The sequence below is a fragment of the Prosopis cineraria genome, unplaced genomic scaffold (genome assembly GCF_029017545.1).
Source record: "Prosopis cineraria cultivar Desert tree isolate PC_DT_omini unplaced genomic scaffold, ASM2901754v1 PC7, whole genome shotgun sequence".
NCBI lineage: Eukaryota > Viridiplantae > Streptophyta > Magnoliopsida > Fabales > Fabaceae > Prosopis > Prosopis cineraria.
In genome coordinates this window covers 2284251-2294579 of record NW_026555338.1, presented here as the reverse complement: position 1 = coordinate 2294579, position 10329 = coordinate 2284251, and the positions used below count along the sequence as shown (strand labels likewise).

At 34.5% G+C, this 10329-nt stretch overlaps 1 non-coding gene across 1 annotated transcript; it reads right to left on the bottom strand.

Moving 5' to 3' along the window:
• Positions 1-6761: 6761 nt before the first annotated feature.
• On the bottom strand, positions 6762-6868 carry LOC129316984 (small nucleolar RNA R71). The gene has a single exon (XR_008594892.1). It is a non-coding gene; the product is annotated as a small nucleolar RNA R71 (small nucleolar RNA).
• Positions 6869-10329: the final 3461 nt, after the last annotated feature.

Here is a 10329-nt window from a genome sequence, read left to right as displayed (position 1 = left end):
AGATTTATTGCATATTTTTTTAAATTTTATTGAATATTATTTTTTATTTTTTAAAATTCATGTTCTTTTGATTTTATTATTATTATTTATATAGATAGTTATATGAAGTGGAGAAGAATCAATTTTTTATTATATCTAGACTTAAAAACAAAATGATAATCAATGAATTTCTTATGATTTAACAAAATCTCGTGCCAACAATTTGAGAAAGATATTAACATTCATTTTTTTATTATTATTTTTGCTAGAAAAAAATATCTTCACTATTCATCCACTTTCAATCTCTGCAATTCCTAATCTCTTTCACGTCATCTCATTTATACATATACTGCTTCTCGTTCTCGGTTTTCTAGGTCGAAGGGGGATTAGCATGACATCATCTCCTATCTCTCGCTCACATCATGTTTTTCTTGCATCTCTACAGCTCCTTTGATCTCTTGGGTCTGATCCTCTTCCATTCTTTTTTCATTTTGTTCTTTCGTCCCTGACATTCTCATCTATCTCTCTCCCACGTCTCTCATTCCTTCATCAATGGCCGAACTGTTTTGCACCTTTAGAGTTGGAATTGATGCTGTGATGAAACATGGCTAGGAGTTTATTGATACTTAGGAGATTGATGGGTTGAAGATTAAATTCATGGATTTCAATGGCTAAGAATTTTTAGATTTTAATTTCTCTTAATTTTTTTTACTTGTAATTTTTTTTTCTAGTTGAATTAGTGAAGTTGTAATGTTGCACTTAAGGTGTTTAATTAAATACCTTTGTCATTTGAATTGAGGATACTTGTTATTGAGTTGATTAGTTGATGGAATTGTTACTTAATTTTTAATTTTAATTGTTAATGTATAGTTGTGATAAATTATTGAGTGTTCTTGGCATTAGCAATTATATAGTTATATTGTAAGGCCTTGATAAATTCTAAATGAGATTAATTTGGAATTAATTATTAGTTAAGCATTATTTTAGGTACTGTTCTAAGGCAATTAATTAACCAATAATACATTGAAAGCTTAATTATGCTAATTTAGTTCATTATATGAGTACTAATGATTAGGCTTGCGTGTGTGACTTTGTTATCTATGGGATAGTCTTGAACTACACTTGACCAATGAGCCTATTTCCTTAGCAATTTAATTATTGAATGAGGATTTCTTCACTATCATACTCCTAGGGATCACTTTCATTCATGGTTGAAAACACATTTGATTTGTTCAATCATTTTCTCTTAAAACTAAAAATTGCATAAACACTAGTTAAAATTTTAATTTCATTTTTTATAAAATCAATCAAACTAATTTTTGTTGTCATTTATAGCACATTTGATAGTCATTCTTAATCAATTTTTAATCTAACTTACTAGGGGATTTGACTTAGGTTGTGCCCTATACACATTAGGGTATCCACTTATTTTAATTTAGTGCATACGCGATTAGTGCATTTCACGGTACTAATTTTTAGAATTCATTTACAAATCTTCAATAATCTTTAATTTTTTTCCTTGCTTTCAAATCTTCAATACTTTATGTTTTTTCAATAGTCTCCAAGTTCAACCCATTATTTTCAATTTTCTTCACAAGTTGCATTAATCTTTCCATTTTTACCATGTATCTTTTTTTTATAATATTAACCATGTATCTTTATCATCAAATTAAATTTTTGAATGAATAGAATATGTACCCGTTTCAGAAGTTATATATGAATTTTTAATAAACGTTAGTATTTTTCAACACCTTCAAATTTCAATGATCTCCTTTCATACTATTATGTTTGCCGTGGCCTTTGAAATGCTAATCTGAATTTTATGTTTAGATAGGCCAATTGTATGGTGCACTCCATAGCTAAACCTTGTCATTCTTTTAATAATATTTATCTTTTGTAAAAAAAAAAAAACCATCATTCTTATAATGGAGGTAGTTCATGAAAGATTTGCTTTTTGTTTAGGTTTTTCTTTGTTTGTTGATGTTGTACTCATCTTGAGTTGTTTAAATATATACTCAGTTTTCTTTTCTTTTTTTTTTTTTTACAAAAAAGGAAGTCATGACTTGTTCTTGAAAGACAGAAAAAATAATATACTCTATTACACACACGCACACTCACATATGTATACACACTGTGAAAATGATTCATTTGTCAATTTGCAACTTTGATCATATTTGTGTTTCTTTCCTGCTTCACTTCAATACATTAATTATCCTCTTCATACCTTTTAAGTGGCATGGAATCATTCATGCAAGAAGAGGAATATGTAGGACTTGAAGAAAAATAAGAGTTAGAAGCCTATTTACCATCATTGAATGAGTTAATAGTGGAAACGTTACCATTAAGAGGTTGTCATGTACTTACTTTGTCATAAGGACCTTGAAGCCCCAATCCACTCCTTATTAGGGTTTTGTGTAGTTCAAGAAATTCCTTCTCATCAAGCTGAGCTTGATGATTAAAGATTATTTGGTTGCATGAATTAAGGCTTGAGTGGTGTTATGGAGGAGAAGGCTGTAAAATTCTTTAATTCATCCAAACTCTACCATCCCAGACACACAATCATAAGACAATAACAATACAACATCAAAGTTATTGCCCTCAGTCTGTTTTAAAAATGTGGGATTCCAACTTCATATAAAATAAGTTCAAATTGAAAGGGCTAACGGAAGTGCAAACGCCACTCCTATGACTTAAGAAACAACAATTATTTTCTAAAAAATGTGCTGTGGGTCACAGTGTTCACCATGTGCCACTATATGTGGTATAGAGCAACGGGCTCCCCTTTCTGTGCCATGCGTCATGGTGCACATGATAGAAATTTTGATGTTAAATGAAAGTTCACTAAAGAAAACTTTCACCGCACGCTAATTCTACACTCGATGTTCGATTGGAGTGATTCAAGCACCCATACGAAGCTTTTAATAACAAAGCTTTTAATATATTTTATTTAATGAGATAAGTTTGGACACAATCTAATAGTCCAATCTAAAATTGGACACATGGGGTGTATAAAGTCATTTTTTCTTTTAAAACTTGAACCCTAAGTGTTTAATTTTCATTCCTTGTCCCATTGGACCACTTTGGGCCTTGAACCAATTCCAAAAGGACCACATACACTTGATTGACATACCACATCACATATAACACATCAAATACTCATGTTGACCTCTTAATGCCACATTATACTTTTGTGGACTTATATGAGGCACAACCATGTAACCACATACACACATACACTTGTTCCACTTTCAACTATCCGGCTTCCACATATAGGGTAAGCCTTATGATAGAACACATTTGTTACCCACTTTTATTTGTCAATTAGGACCATTTTATTAATGATTTATCACCTTCAAGTGCACACATTGCATTAGATTTGGAACTTTGCCTAAGTTTCTAAGATCAGTGCACTAGGGGCATTTTGGTCCAAAAAATGAACTTTTGAGAAAATGTACAAGAAAAATTGACAAAGTGCATTTTATGTCCAGTTGATGAATGGTGAAATTATATTTTTAAAATTCATTTTAGTTTGGGAGTAATTAAATAAAAAAGTCAACACTTTCTTAAGTGTCTTAGTTTGTCCTAGTTTTTGGTTTGCCTTTGTGTGAAAATTTTTATATAATTTTGTGCAGCCTGAAACTTGGTTAATTTAATAAATTCTCCCTTCTAATTATGAATTTAATTCTGGACATGAATTAGATTTTATTATATCATATGCTATTTAATTGAATTATGTGATTTATGTGACATAGGTGGCATGTGACTTGTGCATCAATTGGGCAATTGAGGTCAACACTCCTTGAGGACAATGGCTGATGGTTTGCACGTGAATTATGATTATTTTGAGGGATTAGATCAGCTAAAATGATGTGGATGACACATGGGAAATTAGGCACACATTGGAATCATCTACAAACCAATAGGAAGTTGCCACCTTGCAAGTGTGACAAGGCTCCCATTTACATTTTAATTTCTTTTTCCTTATTTTAATTAAGCTTCAGCTGATGGGAGACACCAAGGAGCACGCCATTTTAAGTCCCAAATGGGATCCAACACATATCTCATTCATCTTCCACATTCTCTCTCTCTTGTTCATAGTGTTCTTCATTTTCTCTCTTTTGTTCTTCATTTTCCAGCACCCTAACCTCCATTTTCAGCCACCAAACCTCCACAAAACTCATACCATTCTTCTCCTCTCTTCATTTTCGTTCCATCCCTTCCATTTTCACAAGGATTGAAGCTCATTTCCATCATTCAAGAGCTATGGAGTTTGGCCTTCACAAGCAATCACTAGGGTTCTTGAAGATGAAGATTGGCTAAGTTTCTTTGTGGAATCCTAGAGAGATGAAGATGGAGGATGAGTCTTGAGCTTCAAATTGGCTAAGTTCTTTTGTTTCCTATCCTCTTCTCTTTTTACTAGATGGTTAGATTCCTTAATCTAGGGTTTAATCATCTTAGCTTATAAATTCTAATTTGAATTTGATGTTGATGTAAAGAGAGAGGATTGTTTCATTTAATTTCTTCCTTGGACAGCCATGACTGAATTTTGCCACTCTTTGTTTGGCACATAATCTTGTGTTTTTCAATTAGTGAATTTCTTGTGTTAATATTGCATAATCTTGTGGTGTTAATGCTTGTGTTGTTGAGTAGCTTGACATAATCTTGTGGTTGCTCAATTTATGTGTTTGACCATGGCTGTTGAGAGAGGATTTTGAGTGAATCACTTGGCTAATGTCTTCACCAATTGGTTAATTGAACTAGGGACTTTAATCTAAGACCTAGGGAGGTTAGCTAATTAGGTTAATTGGCTTAGGATAATTTTCTTAAGTCATGACAGCTTTAGTCAAGAGGAAAGGGAAGCTAAACTTAGCCTAATCATGAGAAGATAATGAGTCCAAAATCAACTAATCTCTAGGGTTCCATTATTGTAAAAAGGGAAGTTCATTTCACTCACTTTCACTAGCATTTTAATTACTTGCATATTAGGTAATTAGTTTAGATAATTAGCTAGATAACTAAATTCCTACAAACTTTGGTTGATTTATTTCACTAGATAACTTTCAATTAGACTTAAAACCATTCCTTGGGAGATGACCTAGGGTTGGCCCTATATTGCATTAGGGTTAGCTTTAGTGTAATTTTGAGGATAAGCGACTAATTTCCTATCAAAATTTTGGCGCCGTTGCCGGGGAATGGTTTAAGTTTAATTCTAAGGTTGTTTAGTACTTAATTTATATTTTTAGTGTTCCTGAAAATTTTTTTGAAAAATTATAAAAATTTGTGTTTTGTGTTTTTTAGTGTTTTTTGTGTGTTTTGAGTGTTTTTATTCTGTTTTGAAAAAGAAAAAAAAAATTAATGCAATTTTCGTTGGTTTGGTGTAGAGCTGAAAATACTCTGTTTCTAGTGTCTCTGTCTGAAATTGAAAAATTAACTGGGAATGAGTCTGAGGGAATTTGAACTTGAAATTTATTTCATTGAAAGCTCTATATCCTAGCTTCACTTTAAAATTGGTTTGGTCAATTTTGGACGTGGGAAGTGTCCTGTGGAAATTTTACAATCTAACAAGGTCCAGGGAGCCATTACAGAGGATTTCCAAAACCCTGTTTCAATTTTGAGTTAGCATATCTTCCTCTTTGTGCGTTCAAATTGATTGATTCCAGTTTCATTTTTCTTATCGCTGTCTTATCTTTGTTTCTTGTGTTTAGGATTTTCTTCAATTTTTCCATTTTCCTATTTGAAAGTTTGTTAGAAGCTCTGAAGGTCTTCTGGACGAAATCCTGTTTCTCCAGACTTGAGGACCAACTTGTGAAAAATTCTGGGAACGATTGGGCAGGATTTTTAATCTAAAAGTTTTATATAATTTTCCTGTATATCTCTTGTGTTTCTCATAAAAGTTTCAGGGGAATTTATCATGTGGATTTGCTGATAGAAAATTCACAAGTTCACTGTCTCCAGAGAGCCTACTGTGCGAATTCCAGAATTGCCAAAGCTTCTTGATTGAGCATTTCTAACTCTCTTTCTACTTGTTTGGTGTTATTTTTTTTTTCATTTTGTTGCTATTGAGTTTAATAAAAAAAATAAAAAAAATTATTTCTCTTGCTTTTGTGTGTTTTGAATTGTTTCATGTTGATTTGCATTTTAGTTTAGTTGTTCTTTGTTCTTAATTTTTTGAGCTTGATTAGTGCATGACCCGAAGAAAACATACCTCTTTTGTTGAATTAGATCCAGAAATTGAAAGGACTATTTCTAGATTGAGAAGATCACAACCTATTCTTGATTCTCATTTGGTTTGTAATTCAACAATGGAAGGTATCTTAGGACATGAGCATGTGCATAATGAGGGCCATGGGAATGGGAATGAGAATTTGCATGATGATGGCCATGTTAATAATGAATTTGAAGGCTTGCATAACCCTAGAGAGGAGAGGAGCATTAGGCAATTAACTCAACCTAATTGGCATGATAATCCTTATGGCTTATATGTTCCTCCTACTAATGTTCAATTTGAAATTAAATCCTCCTTGATTAATGCATTGCCTAAATTTCATGGGTTACCAGGAGAGGATTGTCATAGGTTTTTGCATACTTTCCTATTGGTTTGTGATACTATGAAGCCTATGCATGTAAATGTTGATGATGTTCAAGCTAAGGCTTTTGTATTTTCTCTTGAAGGTTTAGCAAAGGAATGGTATTTCAACTACCCTTCTTATGTGAAAGTGAGCACATGGGCTGAGCTAAGAAGACTCTTCTTAGATAAATTCTTTCCAAATTCCAAGGTCACCAATTTGAGAAAGCAAATCTATGGGGTCCAACAAGGAGAGGATGAGAGTCTCTATGAGTATTGGACTAGATTCCAAGGCCTTTTGGCTAAATGCCCACACCATCAAATTTCTAGTGAGAATTTAGTCCAATATTTCTATGAGGGCTTGATTCCAAGAGACAAAGTTAACATTGATGCCGCTAGTGGTGGATGCTTGATTGACCTCACTTCCTTAAAGGCTTGGGAACTAATTGACAAGATGGCTTCAAGTGGTGCTCAATACTCTACAAGGGAAAAGAGAAATGTGAATATGGTAGGTTCCTCAGTTCTTAATGATTCATATGTGGACTTGCTAGCTGCCAAGATTGGGAGAATGTTGGCTCCACAAATATCTCAAGTGAGCAATGTAAGTACTTCTCAAGCACTTGTCCCTTATTCTTGTACTTTTTGTGACTCACCTATGCATGTAGAAAGCAATTGTCCTATTAAGTTTGAACAAGTAAATGCTATCTACAATGGAAAACAATCCTATGGTGGGAGGCAAGGGCAAGGAGCTTATTCTAATACTTACAACCCTTCATGGAGAGACCATCCTAATTTCTCCTATTCAAATCCAAATGTGGCTTTACAAGACAATCAACAAAGAGGATCCTATCAAAACACCTTTGGCCGTGACCCTCCACCTCATTTGTCTCAAGGTAGCTCTTCTCAAAGCTACAATCCAAGTGGTAATTCTCTTACACCTTCTTCTAATTCTTATAGTGATAGGAGGCTTGTTCCAATTGAGAGTTCTTCTAATTCGAACTCTTCTAATGATGTGAATGTGTTACGTAAGCAGTTGATTGAAATGAACTCTTTGTATAAAAACATGTATGATGGCTTAGGGAACAAGGTAGAGAGTATGGGTAACAAGTGTGAGAACATGAACTCTAAAATTGATGCCCTTACTTCTCAAATGAATATGCTTGCTAACCAATTAAGTGCAGCCAATGCTCAAGCCTCTACATTACCATCCAACACCGTTGCTAATCCTAAAGCTAATCTTAATGCTATCACATTGAGGAGTGGCAAGGAGTTGGGAGAAAGAGTACAAGAAGACAAAAGACAAGGGAAGGCCGAGAAGCCCTCTTTAAATTCTTCAATTGATGTTAATGTTTCTAGTTCTTCTTTTGCTCCTAATGATGCATCTTTTTGTAGAGATGATGAGGATGAAAACATTGAGGAGATCATATGTGAGCAACCACCATCTAAGGTGGAAAAGGGGACTATGGCCGAGTTGTTTAGTAAGGAAAAAGAGGGAGAGGCCGAGCAAAGTGAAACAAGAAAGGAGAGTTCAAGGAAGGAAGAAGGAAAGCAAAGTCAAGAGATTATGAAGAAGCTTCCTTTTCCACAAGCACAAGTGGTCCCTAAGCAAGTAAAGGGACAATTTGATCAAGAGGTATATGATTTCTTCCACAAGATTCATGTTAATGTACCCTTGATGGATGTAGTTAAGAACTTTCCTAAGTATGCCAAATTTTTGAAAGATTGTTGTACAAATAAAAGAAAATTTAGGCCTAATGCAAGGGTACAATTACCCTCATCTGTGAGTGCTATCATGAAGCCTCAACTCCCTATAAAATGTGAGGACCCCGGTTCCTTCACAATTCCATGCAAGATTGGCAACACACATTTTTCTCATGCATTGATAGACTTAGGTGCAGCCATTAATGTTATGCCTCTTTCAATTTATCATGCCTTGAGTCTTGATTGCATGCATAAGACACCTATGATATGCCAATTAGCGGATAGAAGTGTTAGAAGACCACATGGAGTAGTAGAAGACTTGTTGGTTTGTGTTAAAGGTCTATTATTTCCTGTGGATTTCTATGTGCTTGATATGTCAAAAGAAGGGAGTGGGGATGATATTTTGATTTTAGGAAGGCCATTTATGAGGACTGCCCGTACATTGATTGACATGGAAAAAGGTAGTTTGATTTTGAAATGTGGAGAGGATCATGTTATTTTTAATATATATGAAGCAATGAAACATCCTTTTGAGGATTATTCTTTGTTAGGTGTAAGTTCCATTGAGTTATTGCTTCATGATGCTTGTGAGTCTCACATGCTTGATTCTTTCTCACATGTTGATGATGATTTGTCTCTTGTTACTACTACATGTATTGATGGATGTAGTTGTCCTATTTGTTTAGAGATTGATGCATGCTTGAATGATGCAACTACTTCTTCTCATGATTTGTTTAAAATATCTCCTATGCTTGATCTTGAAATGCTTGAGAAGGGTATATCTTCTTGTGTTGTAGGTACTAAAGCCATTAAGGCCGAATCTATGAGTTTTTCTCCACTCGAGCTTGATGTTCTTAGGATTCCCAAGCTATTGGAGGAAAATTCTACACTTTCACATGTCGAGGCCGTGGCTCAAGTCCAAGCACTTGAGGACAAGTTGCAAGAAAAGGGGGAGGCTGTAAAGAAAGAAGAGGAGAAATCAAAAACAAGTGAGAAGCCTAAAAGACAAGATAGTACCATGGAATATTCCACCAAATTAGACTTGAAGAAGCTCATTCCCTCTTGTGTAGAGCCACCTACCTTGGAGTTGAAGCCTTTACCATCCAATCTCAAGTATGCATATCTCATTGAGAATGAGAAGCTTCCGGTAATAATTTCTAACTCTTTATCTCTTGAGGAAGAAAATGCATTACTTGATGTGTTGAGAAAGAACATACATGCTATTGGTTGGACTTTGGCTGACATTCCTGGTATTGACCCTATTGTGTGCACACATAAAATTTTTCTTGAGGACAATGCTAAGCCCATTAGGCAACCACAAAGGAGACTTAACCCATTGATTTTAGATGTGGTAAAGAAAGAGGTTGTTAAGCTACTTAGTGCTGGGATCATCTATCCTATAGCTGACAGTGAGTGGGTGTCTCCAACCCAAGTTGTACCTAAGAAAGGGGGGATTACTGTGGTAAAAAATGAGAAAGGAGAGCTTGTTCCAACTAGAGTTCAAAATGCTTGGAGAGTGTGCATAGACTATAGGAAGCTCAATAATGTGACTAGGAAGGACCATTTTCCTTTGCCTTTTATTGATCAAATGCTTGAGAGATTGGCTTCCAAGTCCCATTATTGCTTCCTAGATGGGTTTAGTGGGTATTTTCAGATTCCTATAGCTCCTAGTGACCAAGATAAGACTACCTTTACATGCCCCTTTGGTACATTTGCCTATAGGAGGATGCCTTTTGGTCTTTGCAATGCACCTGGTACTTTTCAAAGATGCATGATGTCCATATTTTGTGATTTTATTGAACATTGCATGGAAGTCTTTATGGATGATTTTACTGTGTATGGTGAGTCCTTTGATTCATGCTTGCATTCTTTAGATAAAGTGCTTGGTAGGTGCATTGAAAAGAAGCTTGTGCTTAACTTTGAAAAATGCCATTTCATGGTAGATAAAGGAATTGTTTTAGGCCATTTGATTTCTTCCAATGGCATAGAGGTGGATAAGGCCAAAGTAGATGTGATTGCTTCTTTGCCATATCCTGTTTGTTTGAAAGATTTGAGATCATTTTTGGGACATGCAGGCTTTTATA